At 31.5% G+C, this 16611-nt stretch overlaps 1 long non-coding RNA gene across 1 annotated transcript in view; it reads left to right on the forward strand.

Moving 5' to 3' along the window:
• The window catches only part of LOC145670754 (uncharacterized), a 40849-nt gene extending 24492 nt beyond the window's left edge, over nt 1-16357 (forward strand). Inside the window, exons 2-3 of the long non-coding RNA XR_014128412.1 lie at nt 13636-13818; nt 16053-16357. This is a non-coding gene — a long non-coding RNA (uncharacterized LOC145670754). The remainder of the gene's footprint in view (nt 1-13635; nt 13819-16052) is intronic.
• Nucleotides 16358-16611: the final 254 nt, after the last annotated feature.

The raw sequence follows: 16611 nt of genomic DNA on the forward strand, positions 1-16611 counted from the left end.
CCTTAATCGATTTTGGTGGAGCAACAGCAACTGTACTTTTACAAACAAAGATTTTCTCTTAAATAAATAGGAAGATGTGTTCTGTTAAAGGTTGTATGTTTAGTGTTCCTTACAACGAACTAAAGGATTTAAATATTGATCATGTATTAACAAAGAAACAACTTAGTGATAAATCTAAGAAAATTAAAGAAGGTAAGGGAATGAATTTAACTTTAACTACTGCACAAATGAAAAAGATTAAGAAAGAGCATATGGGCGGTTTTATCTTTACAATTCCAGCCATTTTAGCAGCTTTAGGAGCAGTTGGCTCATTAGCAGGTGGTGCAGCAGCGATTACTAAAACTGTACTTGATGCTAAGAAGAATAAACAAGAACTTGAAGAACAAAAAAGACACAATATGGCTATGGAAGAAAAGCAGGGGGCGGGTAAACCAAAGTAGTCAAAAAACTAAAACCATTGACCAACTTCGATATAGAGAGGTTGGCTAAAGAATTAAAGATAAAACGATTTAGAGGTGTATTTATGAGTGATGAACTTCCACAAAAACCCTATGTACATGAGTGTGGCGTAGTTAACCTCGATAAATCAGAAAACATTGGTACTCATTGGATATGCTATAGGAAAGATAACAACATAAAGTACGTGCTCGATTCTTATGGTGGTGTTCCTCCTAAATAACTGGTACAATATCTTGGTACCGAAAACTTCTTTTACAATGACGAACGAATACAAGACTTTAATTCAGTTATATGTGGTCATCTTTGTGTTAAGGTCTTAAATCTTCTAAATCAAGGGTATTCTTTTAGTGATGTTATGTATATGATTAAAAATGATTAAGTGCTTTTATGGGTTGTATCCATAAAAGTTTTGTGTTAAGATAAACAATGGAAGCTATACACAATAGATTTTTAGCTTATTTTGAGAAGCATCAGGATGAATTAGATGCACTAGATAGTTATAATTTTTATCAGTATTTTGAGTATGTTAGTGAGATAGACTTAAAAGATAGAAACAACGTATATACAGCTATTGATTTATGGGAAATGCTAATACCTAAATTTTTGTACACGGAAAAAGAATTGGAAAAGTTACGTCCAATAATTACCTTAAAGGACTTGCTGTCAAATTATAGCACCGCACCATTACAATGCAGTTATTGTGGTAGTAAGTCATTAACAAAAGGTATGAGTAGATACATTTGTGACGATTGTTCTGTAGAGAGTGGTTGGGTTTACAGTACTTATAAAGAAACGAGAGCTGCTTGTGCGAGAAAACCATGGTACGATACTACAAAAAGATACAAAGTTACAGTTATCTCGTTTGCAAGCTTTGCAGGATAGAATTATTCCCGAAGAGGTGCTCAAGGTGTTAAATGATGAGCTTAGAGATATACCAAGAGATTTAATATCAACAAAAGATGTTCTAGAAGTACTAAAGAAAAACAAATACACAAAATATTATGATGATGTCTATTTAATACACTATCACCTTACCGATCAAAAACCATTAAAATTACAACATATGGAGGAAACACTTATAAATGAGTTCGAAAACTTACACGAGGTTTTTAGGGAACTGTATCCGAAAAGAGTATTGTTTATTAACTTGAAATGTGTATTGTACCATCTGTTGAAAAAGCACGATGTTCATGTTGATATTGATTTTCAACACTCACCTAGACAAATAGAGATGTTAAAGAAATGTTTTGAAAAACTAGGATGGGCATTTTCTGTATAATAAATGAGTATGGATATATTTGGTAATGTTAAAGATAGAAAAGGTGATGTTGATATTAGTGAAGAAAAATTAAAATTGTTGGAGAATTTAAATGATGTTGTTAGCGTAAGTCAACTTAGATCAATAGAAGCTCAATTAGAGAACGATAGAAAACGATTTGAAGATGCATTAGAAACGTTACAAGAGACATAGATAAAGAAAGAAGATATTGAAAAGGTTAAGGTGGATACTACTAGATTGATTATGCAAAAAGAAACCATGCCTCTACTATATCGATTAAAAGTTAAATACGTTAAGGAGCCAATCTTTAGAATATTTAATCTTTCTAATGGTTACAAATTTCTCTATAATGGGAAAATAATGCACATGGAATTAAGTTTTGATAAATACTTTCTAGATATATATTTGGGTGATACTTTGATTAAAAATTTACCTTTTAACTTTAACAAGAACGATATAATCACAATTAAGCCAAATAAAAATTCAGCTATGGAAGAAGGTCAATTATTGTTTGTTGTAATGTACATAGAAAGAGAGCTTTCCTAAAGACGTTTGCTATATAATAAATATGGATATCTTTGGTAATGTTAAAATGACATCAGAGTTAGATAATACAGTTGTGAGAAAAAATATTGCTATGTTGAAAGAAGAGCTTAACTTCATCAAACGGAGTTATGTTATAGAGCTTCATAGTCGATTGATATCAGAAAATGTTGAAACTCCGTTCTTTTTAATACATACTCTATCTATCACATACAAATTTCTTTATAAAGGTAGGATAATGCATATAGAGTCATCTTACAATACGTATTATATAGATATATATTTAAATGATTCTCTAGTTGAAACTTTTCCATTGCACTTTAATACAAATGATAAATTAGCAGTTAGACCATCTAAAGGTTCTGATCTGAAACATGGTAAATTACTATTGCTTCTTATGCATGTAGAAAGAGAAGACGAAGATAGTGATGATGATGGTGAGAATGTTGAAAGCATAATATTAAACAGCGATAGTTATTGATTTTCTATATAATAAACAGGATGTATTGTGTTAAGTGTAAGAAATCGACAGATACGAAGAAAGATACCATTAGAATTGAACAAACAAAGAATGGAAGATATCTAAAGAAAGGTATTTGTTCTGTATGTGGTGTTACTAAAACTCAATTCGTTAAAAAGCCTGATTGACTAGAAGAAGGTAAAGCTGTTAGAGAAGACATTATAGAAGAAATTCACAAACCATCTAGAAAAAACTTTGACAGATTAAGTGTAGTTATAAAAGGTATCGATGATCTTTGGCAAGCTGATCTTGTTGAAATGGATAGTGGAGTATTAAAAGGTGTTTCCAAATTGAATAAAGGTTATAAGTATCTGCTAACGATTATAGATGTGTTCTCGGAATATGCGTTTGCCGTTCCTGTTAAAGATAAGAGTGGGAAGAATGTTACAGAAGCATTCGAATCCATATTAAGAACGAGAAAACCTAGTAACTTACAAACCGATCAAGGTAAAGAGTTTTACAATAAAGAGTTTAAGAAGTTGATGGAGGAAAATAAGATTAATCACTACTCAACCTATAGTGGTAAGAAAGCTTCTGTTGTTGAGAGATTTAATCGAACACTTAAGCAGAACATGTCGAAAAGGTTCACAACACAAGGGAATTATAAATGGATAGAGATATTACCAACACTAGTTAAAGAATATAATCATCAAGTTCATAGAACAATTGGTTTAAAGCCTGTAGAAGTTAATACGAAGAATGAGCAAACAGATATTGGAGAAAGTGTATCAAAAAGAATAAGCGTGTTAAGCCCAGATACAAGTTAGGTGATCATGTTCGTATAAGTAAGTCGAAAGGGTTATTTGAGAAAGGATATACACCTAATTGGTCAACAGAAGTATTTGTTATTAGTGAAGTTATTCCATCTAATCCGCCTACATATAGAATTAAAGATTTAGAAGAAGAGGATGTGCAAGGTAGATTTTACGAACCAGAACTATTAAAGACGAGGCATAAAGATGAATACTTGGTGGAAAAGGTGTTGAGAAAGAAAGGTGATAGAGTATATGTCAAATGGCTAGGGTTTGATGATTCGCATAATAGTTGGATAGATAAAAGTAATGTTGTAGTGTAAATATGTTTGTCTTTTATGGTTATTATGCCATAAAAGGTTGGTTTGAATGAGATAAGGGGGTAACGAAACGATACCCCCATAACATATATTTCCAGCGCTCGTATTCCAGCTGTGGAAATTATCAAAAAAGTAGCAACACAACAAACTTCGAAGTTCCTCCGAATCTAGGAACTTCAAAACTCATCTTACACAGCAAAACTAGCTGGTAACGATTTCAAAAATGATTAAATAAACATTTTTATATAATAAATATGAGTACTATGGATAATTCTCCTAGTTTAAACGATATTTGCTACGAACAAATTAAAGACAGTTATTGGTATGGTATTTTTGGTGATTTCAAATTGATTATCGATAAGAAAACTGGCTACTTTAATGCTACTAAACTGTGTCAGGTCAATGGTAGAAGGTTTGATCACTGGTTAGAAAATAAAGGATCAAAAGAACTAATAAAAATATTAGAAGAAAAGTATCAGTCGAAAAAAATATATTACATGATTTTAGGAGGAAGACAAAGGATAATCAGGGGTACATATGTTCATCCAGACTTGTTCCAAGAAATAAAAAGATGGTCTCAATTGAAAAAAGATAATGATAAGTCAGGTTTTGTTTATATAGCAACTACCAAACAGCACCAAGAGAAGAATATATATAAAGTGGGTTATACAAAAAAACTTGAACAACGCCTAGGTCAGTTTAATGAGTTTAGGCTTGACTTCGAGCTATTTCATTATGAAGAAACGTATAAGACAAATGATGCTAAAAAGTTAGAGTCACTTGTGCATGAACAATTAGATGAATTTAAATATAAAGGCGAATTTTTCAAGTGTGAACTCAACACGATCAAAGAAGTTATAGAAGAAATTCGAGATGATGAAGTAATCGAAAAATTAAAAGGATTGGATTTAAAAGATGAATAGGTGTAAAAAGGTAAGGGTAATAAGTTTTGGACATCACTATCAGAAGAAGAATTGATTAACAGTATAGATCGCTTGTGATAGATTATTATCTGATAATTAAGGTTACAACAAGGAGGCCACCAGCGCTGGACCCCTTTCAAACATACAACCTCATACAATTTTCAGCGAGAAAATACTTGACATTTTGGACCTCCGAATACAGAGGGGCTAATTATTTTCTGAAATTTAGTACCATCTGCTTGCTTCTTTTGTTTTGTGTTTGTATAAAGAAGTTTGGTTTCGCTGTGTGGGATTTTGCACATGGGGAAATATGTTCCTCCGAAGTACGAAAATGAAGTTAAAAATAAAGATTTTCTATATAATAAATATGAGTACTATGGATAGTCCTCTTAGTTTAAATGATATTTGCTATGAACAGATCAAAGATAACTATTGGTATGGTATCTTCGGTGATTTCAAGTTGATTATAGATAAGAGTACAGGATACTTCAATGCTACTAAGTTGTGTCAGAGTGGCGGTAAGAGGTTTGACAACTGGCTGAAAAATAAAGTTTCTAAAGAATTATTGGAATACTACAATGAAAAATTGGCTTCCTATAATTGTAGGAGGCTAAATTTAACGTATTATATAGAACCAAAAGGTTCAAACGAGAAAGATTTATTAATTTCTGAACATATGTGTACAAAAGAATTTTCCTAGCTATTGCTTTTTGTACATCACATGACTTTTACGAAAAATGTGCTGTAATCATCGAAGACTATTTCGTTTCTAATTTTAAACAGATTCAAGAAGACCAAGAAGAGTTACAATCAAGAGTAGAAGAGATAGAACAACAAATGGAGCAATTACGATTGTACAATCAAGAACTAGAAAGCAAAGTTGATTATCTTAAAACAGTTGCAGCACCATATACAGAAGATCCAGGAAAGATACATAGGCTATTCATTATCAAGAAAAACCTTACTAAAGAACAACTTGAAAATATACTCTTTTACTATGACGAAGAAGAACGAGATCAAAAAGAAAGAATAGAACGGTATAAGTATTGGGTTGGAAGAGTACAAACATGCAATTACGAAAGTAGGATTAAACAACTCAAACTTAAGTATCCAAGTATGAGTATTTTGCTTAACGTCGACGATCCAAACTCTATCAACTTATACAACAGAGCTAAAGAAAGATATGATGATAGAATAACTTGGCACGGTTCGCATATGAACACAGATTTAAGTGATATAGATCTTGTTGACAGGTTTATTCAGTTAAGAGACATTTAAGTATAAAAACGAGAAACTAAATATGCTATTGCTTTTATGGGTTAACCCATCAAAGTACAATTTAAGTGTTAAACATTAAACAAACCATCTGTTATAACACCGAATGCTAAATTCAATATACTACCTAAATCGAGATTATTATGATATTTTCTTATTATAACTCTCCAATCTACGTAATGTCTAAATAAATATATAAAATCTACAGAGAGGTGTTGATAAATTGAGACGTTTTGCCAATGAACTCTGTCTTTGAACTCTGCAATAAATCCTTCTGTTAAATTTTGAAACAATGAAATTGCTTCCCAATCTACTTTGTCAGCGTAATCTCTTATAAGGTTTTCTGATAATTGTTGAGTTTCAGATAAGCACCTCCAAGAAACTTTATCTGCATGTTCTCGTATAAAGGCCTCAGAGAGTTTGTTTCCATAAGATATAGCATCAAAATCAACTTTATCTGTAAACTCACTAATAAATTCTTCAGATAGCTTTTGATTATATGATACTTTCCAATCAACTCTATCTGCAAATTCTCTTATAAAGCCTTCTGATAAGTCTTGGCTTCTTGAAATAATCTCCCAATCAACTTTATCAGCTAATTCTCTTATAAACTCTTCCGATAACTTTTTCCATAAACATATTTCACTCAAATTAACTTTCTGCAGATATTTGCGTATGAAGTCTTCTGTAATGTGATCATAGTTATATTCCTCCTTATAATCATCATAACCTATAGATAACCATTGTTCATCAGTCAGTGAATCTAATATTTCATCAGACAAGTTCATAACGTTCGCATAGAGAATGTATTGTGTAAGAAATGAGTTGTTTTCTTTAGTGGCTTTCTTGAACAAATGATCTAACATACTTATGGACACGCTAAAATTTATTTTGTCTTCATCATTATAACCACCAATATCTAAATATCTACATACACAATCAAATATAGGTTTGTAAGATAATATTTCCTTAGCAGTAGTCATGTTCGTTTTTATTCTTAGTGTTTAAATTTATATCATTTTTGTTGGTTTTCTATATAACAAATATGGAGAAAGAATTTCATTTATTACATGATAGACTTAACCTTATTCATGAAGATCTTAAACTCTTAGCAGCACTACTAGAGAAGCAAATACTGTTAAACGAAAAAGAGTTATTAGTAATGCAACAAAAAACATCTGATTTGAGTAGTGATGATGAATACAAATATGGTAGTGATGATTATGATGATGATGATGATGAGTAAGCTTACAAAAATGATTTAATTTTAATATGTGACTTTGATGGGTTATTCCAATGAAAGTCGTGTTCTAATACAACGCGTAATATGTAGACAATGGCAGGAGTGTACAATGTTAAGCGTTGTATTAGGACAAATGAAATTGAACTGAAATAATCCGGTGAAGATAAAAATTGAAGATTTTCTATATAATAAATAAGATGAATAATTATAGTAAATTTACTGTAGTAGAGTTAAGACGCCAATGTAAAGAGAAGGGAATCAGAAGATATTCCCGATTAAGAAAAGCAGAACTGATAGACCTTCTTAAACAATATGACGATGAACAAAGCAGAAGGCAGATTAGAAATATATTCCCCTTTAAACAAGAAGTATTTGAAGAACCAAGAATCAAAGTTGAACCACAACCAATCGATGTAAAACGCCAAAACATTGCATTAAAATCAAGATTAGAAACATGGAGATTTACAACAGATTACAAACCACAAGATCCAGTTGAACAATATATTACTGCAACATCTAAAGCTATATCAAACAGATTACAAATTAGCTTAAGTAAACATAGTTCATTGAAAGCTAATCTTTATATAAGTTGTACATATAAGAAAGGTGAAGAAACTGAAAACTTCTATTTTAACACTGAAAACCAGGAAATATACCGATCAAGTAATCTAAAGGAAGAAATAACTAAGATGAAACAAAGATTAAGAACAAGAATGGATGAGTTCCAAGCTAGAGGTTCTGGTTGGGCTCTTATAAACATTAACTTTTTACAACTAGCAATCTCCAAATATACACCATATAGAGGATCAACATACATAGAATTACCTAAACAAATTCAAAACAAAAAGGCAGTAATTGATGTAAAGAATGAAGATGAGAAATGTTTCTTATATTCATTATACAGAGCCCTATATCCTGCAAATTCACATCCTGAGCGAGTACTAAAAAATAATGAGCTTTTGTTAAACTTAGAATCTAAATTAAAAAATATTCATTTTCCTGTAAAACTAAACGATATTCCAAAAGCTGAAAAATTACTTGATATTTCTATAAATGTTTATGCATATGATAAAGACTATTCAATCTATATACTACATCACACACAAAACAAGCAAGAAAATCATGTCAATTTATTATATGTAAAACAACAAAATGAAGACCAAGTTAAAACACACTATTGTTGGATTAAGGATTTAAGCAGACTAGTATGTACACAGTTAACTAAAAAGAGAGCTCGAAAATATTTATGTGATAGATGTTTGTTATACTTTTACTCTCAAAACGCTTTAAATAAACATGAGCAAGATTGTTCGTTAAATGAGCCAGTAAAAATAATAATGCCTGAAGAAGGTAAATGTGTTGAATTGAAAAACTACCAATACATAATGAAAATGCCATTTGTGATTTATGCCGATTTTGAATGTTTGTTACATAAAGTTATGGGTTGTAAAGAATGTTATCCGGATAACGAGCCATATACGTAAAAATATCAACAACATAAGCCATCTGGATTTTATTATTATGTAGTAAAGAGCGATGGGAGTAAATCCAATCCTGTTTTGTATAGAGGTAAAAACGCTGCTAAGAAATTTATAAGACTGTTAACAAAAGAAGCCAAACACATATCGAACATATACAAACAAAATAACGAATTACCATTAACAAAAAGTCAGAGAAAAGAGTTCAATGTGTCTAAATGTTGTTATTACTGTAAGCAGGAGTATACTAAAGAAAATCATAAAGTTAAGCACCACGATCATATAACAAGAAAATTTGTAGCACCTCTATGTAATAACTGCAATTTAAAAGTTAAAGTACCAAAGTTTGTACCAGTGATCATACATAACTTGACAGGATATGACTCACACTTGTTTATAAAAGAGCTTGGATGTAATAAAGAAGAAATAGATCTAATACCCAATAACGAGGAAAGATACATATCATTCAGTAAAAAGGTTGGAACTATTAAATTGAAATTTGTAGATTAATTTAGATTTATGGCTTCTAGTCTAGACAAATTGTCATCGAATTTGAAACGCGAACAAATGATACATACCCAACACTTTTATCCTAATCAAGAACAGTTTCGACTTGTAATAAGAAAAGGTGTATACCCATATGATTATGTTAACAATTGGGATAGGTTTAGAGAAAGAAAATTACCGCTAAAGGAAGCATTCTTCAACAAGCTTATGAACACACATATAAGTGATGAGGATTATGAACATGCAAAGAAAGTATGGAAAACATTTGACATTAAGAATCTCGGGCAATACCATGATTTATATTTGAAAACAGATGTATTATTGTTAGCAGATGTGTTTGAGAACTTTAGAGAAACATGTCTTAAAGCTTATGATCTTGATCCTGCTTGGTATATGACGGCACCAGGTTTAGCTTGGGATGCAATGTTAAAGATGACGAATATAAAGTTAGAATTGTTGTGGGATTATGATATGGTATTACTGGTAGAGAAAGGTATAAGAGGTGGAATTAGTCAATGCTCAAAAAGGTATGTAAAAGCAAACAATAAGTATATGGAAGATTATGATAAGAACAAAGAAGATTCTTACATAATGTATCTAGATGCCAATAACTTGTATGGATGGGCAATGAGTCAATATCTGCCGTATAAGGGATTTAGATGGTTAAGTGAAGATGAGATTGAAGAAATAGATTTCACAAATATACCTGATGATTCTGATACTGGTTACATATTAGAAGTTGATCTTGAATATCCTAAAGAATTACATGACTATCACAAAGACTACCCATTAGCTCCTCAAAACATATGTCCGCCTGGTTCAAAACAATCAAAGCTATTAACAACTCTATATGATAAAGAGAAATATGTGATTCACTATTGAAATTTAAAACAGTGTCTATCACTTGGATTAAAACTTAAGAAGATACATCGAGTAATAGAGTTCGAGCAATCAGATTGGTTAAAGAACTATATAGATTTAAACACGCAGATGAGAACTAGAGCAACAAATGACTTTGAAAAAGACTTCTACAAGCTCATGAACAATTCAGTTTTTGGAACGACTATGGAGAATATTAGAAAGAGAGTTAATATCAAACTTGTAAGTGATAAGAAAAAATACGAGAAACTTGTATCAAAACCGAATTATAAGAGTACTATAGTTTTTACGGAAAATTTAGTAGCAGTTCATATGAACAAGGTCAAAGTGCAATTTAACAAACCGATTTATGTTGGTATGTCAATTCTAGATTTGTCAAAATATTTAATGTACGATTTCCATTATAATGTGATGAAACCGAAATATCAAGACAAAATAGAAGTATGTTATACAGATACCGATAGTTATATATACCATATTCAAACAGAAAATGTGTACAAAGACATGAAAAATTACATTGATTACTTCGATACGAGTGATTACCCTAAAGATAACAAATATAGGATACCACAAATCAATAAGAAAATACTTGGTAAGATGAAGGATGAAATTAAAGATACAATCATACAAGAGTTTGTGGGTTTAAGATGTAAGATGTACAGTATAAAAGCACCTCAAATAGATTTAACAGGTAAAGACTTTAAAGGTAAGTTCGATAAAGAAAAGTGTTGTAAGAAAGCTAAAGGTGTTAAGAAGTGTGTTGTGTATAAAGAACTTTCATTTAACGAATATAAGGACTGTTTGATTAGCCAAAAAGAATATTATAAGAAGATGAATTTGATTACAAGTTATAAGCACGATTTGTACAGTATAGAAGTAAATAAGTTAGCTTTAAGTTGTGTAGATGATAAGAGATGTGTTTTAAAGAATGGAATCAATACCCTACCATGGGCTCATTATAAGTTAGAAGAGTTGTAGTTTTAGATGTAAGATTTTAGATTATAAGTTTTAGATGTAATTTTTTATGATTTTAAATGTCATAAAAGCATATTCAATCTCACTTTGGGGTATGCACTCTTTTAGTGGGCAACCAGAGTAAGTTGGTTAGTATGTTTTCCAATATGATTTTTTAACACCCATACAGATTCTGTAGCTATTTATACCTACCAAAAATAAGCCCTGCAAATGTACATGTGATCCGAAGAATTTAACCCCTCCTACAAGAAATGAATGCTTAAGATAAAAAGAACAAATTCAATTAACAAAGAAGGAAGTATGTAATGCACCAAAGCTATAGACTCTATATAGGCAAAGAAAAACGTATGAGAAAAAGCGCTCCACGTCATAAATGACCATAATCATTAATTTACTGCACTCGTTCGTCGTCACACAACGAAATTGGACATGTTAGTTATACAGTATTATTATATATGGATTAAGCACTAATTTATTTATATACATTTACTTTTATGTACAACGTACGAATTATTTTGTACATACTCTTCAACAACGTAAAAACAATGTTCTATGAAATACTTTTGAAGTTTGATTCCAAAGTTATTTACACATCTCAGAATTTTTATACATGATGGTGGTAGACTTATATTAGACTACCTCACTGGCACTGACTGATTTATTATAGCCCTATATATTTGTTCTATGTGTATGCAAGTGAATGTCTCCTTTACTCGTTGTGTTGTATCTGTAAACGTCTTTTTTAACATGAATTTTCATATATATTAATATTTCGAACAAATGCGTTAAGGGAGGAGTCATCATTTCAAGTGTTTTTAAAAACATTTTGGCAAGAAGAGTTACATTCTACTCCTGCAAATATTGGTATAATATTTCTTGTCACTTAAATATGACAAGATTTGTTTGGTGTATTTCCCAAGTACATTAAGCAACATTATATTATAGAATGAAAATTATATTAATATATACACTTAACAGTTTTTACATTAATTCTATCTATTACACATCTAATTGCATAACACAGTTTCTTAACTTACTCTTTACATGTTCTATATGTGGTTCCCAGTTGAATTTATTAGGTATTTTAACTCCGAAAAAGGTTGGAGTCTGTATATGTTTAACTCTTTTATTGTTTATTCTTAGGATTGTATTGGCTTGAGATTACATTATGAAAATTAAGTCGTATGTTTTATTTGCATTAAAAATTGGGTCATTTTTGTTCTTCCAACTTGGAAATTAGCTCTTTGCCTTTTATTAGCTTGATGCTAATTTGCTTTTATCTTTCCCAGTAACTTGCTGAAAGGGGTGTTAAACTTGAAAACAATTCAACTCAAATCTAGAACATCTTCAAAGGACGGAACTAATAAGATGACTGAGAAATTATTTTTACTATATATCCTTTCATTTATTCATGATAGTAGCAAATATTTTACAAACTTACGGGTTGATGTCTTTGGCTACGGGATGCTGTATAACAGTTGCTCTTCGCATAATTTTCTTGTCTTCTTCATAACCCGTATACTCAGTTTTTTTCTTCCTTTTTTGAGCAGGTTAATAGAGATGACGCTAAAGTCGAACATCTTATGAAGTTGACTTACAGCGAAAGACGCACAATACTAAAATCGAATAGGCCAAGGCAAGATGTTTTGCAGCGGTTGCGGGAAGATTATCCTCCTCTCTTTAGTTCGCAGGGAGGAAGTTTACATGTTTTCTGTATTTTTTTTTAATCATTTTCCACTAGAATACAGTATAATTGTACTTAATCCACGAATTTTCTTGATTATACCTGAGTTTAGCAATTCTTTTAAATGAAGATTTTAATTCCATTTGCGTATTTCCGTCAAAAAAATATTGTTGTCTTCAGACAAACACGACAAGTAGGACTTCTTTCTTGTTTCACCCTCAAATATAAATTTCCCTTTCATAGTTTCTAAAGACTAGTAAAAGGTCTAGAAATTTGTATGCAAATGTTTATGTTAATAATTTGAAAAGAAACATCAACAACATATTATCTGATATTTAAGGCACAAATGATTTCTTATATTCCATCTGCAAATTCGTTTCATACGGATTATCTTATTTTAAACGAAATACATAACTCCTATGATTGGGATTGGGAGCAGGGTCCTGTGATCCAACTCTTGACAACTATAGTTAGTTTCGGGAGGGCAAAATTCTATTTTAGGTGTCTTGGTAGAGTGCCCTACTCACCCGGTATTACTTAAGTATGGTTCGGAACAAAAGTAAAACCGTAGGATCTCTCTCATGTATAGCCTCTGCTAAATGAGAGGTTAAACTCCAACGAAAGAAAACGAGAAAGTAGGGATATCAATAAAATCTCATTGTTTTCATAATTTCGTATTTAATATTAAAAGTTATACTGGTTACATGTAATTTACTTTTTTTTTAGATCATGTTGGAAGTGAACCTCATACTACACATATCAGTTGACGACATTGTCGTAGCGTTTTTTTTTTTTTAGATCCTCTGGTGCAAAAATTATGAGAATGCTTCAGGAATCACAAGGAGAGAAAGCAAAAAGTATATTGAGAGAGTACGAGAGCAGTAGCTGTGTTCCAATGTACAAGAATGGCATTGTTGTTTTATTAGGTCTATCGATTTTCCTTGGTGGAGAATCATCTATAGTTCTACCCTGTGATGTCAGGTATGTTATTCCTTTCCACATTTCCTTCGTGAGTTGTACTTTAACATTTATCTTTATATTTGATTAATACACATGGTTGTGAGGTACCGGGAAAACTATATAAACCTGGAAAAATGAGATAATTTAAAATTTCTGAATAATCTGGGAGTAGTTAGGAAATTCTGCTATCAGTTAGGGCAGTTTTTCTTTTTAAGGGTTCACCGTGTATCAAAATTTACAAATTAAGCTTTAACAGATAATCCTGCACTCAGTAGGCCTACGGAATAAGACATTTTTCAGACTCCTCGTGATTTAGATTTGTTTGTTATAAGAAATAACTAAGCTGAGATTTTGCAGTCCGTACAGGGTGTTATGATTCCTTCTCAATGACGTACAACTAGACGTAACGCGTCTATGTTTTCGAAAGTGCAATCGCCATGGTTAGAACAAAAGAAACCAGGTATATGTATATACAAAGCGGTGCACGGTAATTGATCCGAATTCTTGGATCACGCCATAAGTCCACTTTGTTTCTGTCCTTTTCTTATCTCTTCTTTTTCCTGTCTGTCTGAAAAGAAGCTGTGCTTGCGTAAGCCTACGCCATCTTTTTTTTTAGAGCGTTTCGTGCCGTCTCTTACGTAAGTATGTTTTAAACTATATATAATACTCAGTATGGGTAAATACAAAGACGGTTAAAAACGTACTTGCATGACAAGCTTACAAAATAACATTGCGTAAGCTTTCGGAGCTATAGCCCCATCTTCGGAGAAAGAAAAATATATGAGAAAATTAATGAAAAGAAAGAAAGTTGACTTACGGTGTGATCCAACTAACCTACGCCATGAAAGTAATAAAATTCATTCGGCAGTGCGTTTTTTTTAATAATTTTATTGTCATTTCTGTGGTAGAGAGAGAAAAATCAGGAAATGTTAGGAATGTTTATAGCTCGCCACTCTGAATACAGTACTAAAACTCAGGTTATTAATATATTTAAAACTTCTGTTGATATACAAAGTGAAGCAGCATTTTATACTGACTATCATATAGTTGCTTTTGTTGCGACCTGTCTTGGATTACATTCAGGTACAAATCTTACTAGCTATATCGATCCGTCTCCTTTAGTCTAACCGACACAATCGTGGGACGTAAAACTTAAAGATTTCATTTTTTTAGGTATATTGACAATTCTTATTATTTATCAATTTCTTATGCCCTATATAAGATTCGTGACTGATGATAAAGTTGTAGTATTGAAGCAAGTATTTAATGTTAACGTTAACTTGTAATGAATTTGATCAGTACTTACTTGCTTACGTGTTTATTTGTGGAATTAAGATTCCTTGTGTCGTTTAATGACTTATTATTAAATCTAGAGTTATACCTAAAATTTTATTTCAGGTGTTTAAATTAAAATTAAGTATATATTAGCTCCCCCTTAAATATTTATCTTAAAAATATTGTTCGTTTTTCTTATTCCGAGTGTCTACTGAAAACTATTTCTCTCCCGTTTACAATTATACTTTGTCAATGCTTTTGAAGAAGCTTATTCCACTGATATTTTCGTCGCTGACAGAAAAGCAAGAATCAGCACGGCTCAGTAGTAACTTGAAACTGAATTAGTGATTCATTTTCATGATTATTGCTTTTAAATTTGGTATTGTAATTATGTTCAACTGTCCAAGAAATGAAAAACGAAATCCCGAATTTAGGCACTATGGTACTGTGTAGATTGAAATTAATTTTATAAGAGTGAAAAATTCTGACCGACTTTGGATCGAACCCAAATTCTCAGCCTCCCGTGCTGATGTCTTATCCATTATGCTACCGGTCCAACCATTATCCAGACACTTAATCTTACACTGTCTGCAGTTTGTCACTCTTAAAAAATTAATTTGGCGTGAGTTGGCATGCAGGTGACGTATTCTACTAGATGGTAGGAACATCGCAGCATAAAAATGGAAGAATAGTGTCTGACTGGTGATTGATCTGGTTGCATATATGTGTAAGACATCAGCATATAAAGCTCTGGAAGCGAGGCTCGAGGTTCGATCCCCGGTCGTGTCGCAGTTTTTCACTCATGTAATAAAAAATGTTCAACTATTTTTTACAAAAACGTTTGTAAAGTTATATTGATGAATGAGAAATAAATTTCTTGGTAGTAAACTGTTAAATATTACGTTCAGCTTTAAACTATTCTCTTTCTAATGTTGTTGTGTTATGATTTGCATGTTCTTAACTTTAGCTCTTTACCGCAGGTTGTACCTGGTGAGGCTCAGATAATTAGTGAAAACCAAGATATCTGGAGTGAACAATCCTTCAATATATATGTTGAAGAAGAATTAATTTGCAATGCGGAAGATATAACAAAGGCCATTTCCGCAATGATATGCAGCCCATATATTTTTGATATTGAATACGGGAAAACAAGTAGGAGATTGATGGAATTTCAGCAGTTATTTATATTGAAATCTCCACCGAAAATTCCTGCATCGAAAACTGCAATGAAAATGGCAAAAATGCTCTTCTAGGGCAACCTGTAAAAGAAAAAAGCTATGTACAATAAATTGAGCTCTTTTCCTTTTTAGACTTGAAAGATATATTATTTGAAGGCCTTATGTTTTTATCTTTTTTCCTCATAATTGTTGGGACGTACAGTAGTTTAGATGGGTCTTATAAATTGAGTCGCCTAAATTGTATGTTGCATATCAGATATACAGGGTAGTCAAGGATGTGAAAACGATGGAATGAATTTAGAACCCTAGCAAAACTATGAAATTGCGGTTTATTGATGGTGTGATGCATGACAGAGTGAAA

Source organism: Thermobia domestica, chromosome 14 (assembly GCF_964235325.1).
Source record: "Thermobia domestica chromosome 14, izTheDome1.hap1.1, whole genome shotgun sequence".
Taxonomy (NCBI): Eukaryota; Metazoa; Arthropoda; class Insecta; order Zygentoma; family Lepismatidae; genus Thermobia; species Thermobia domestica.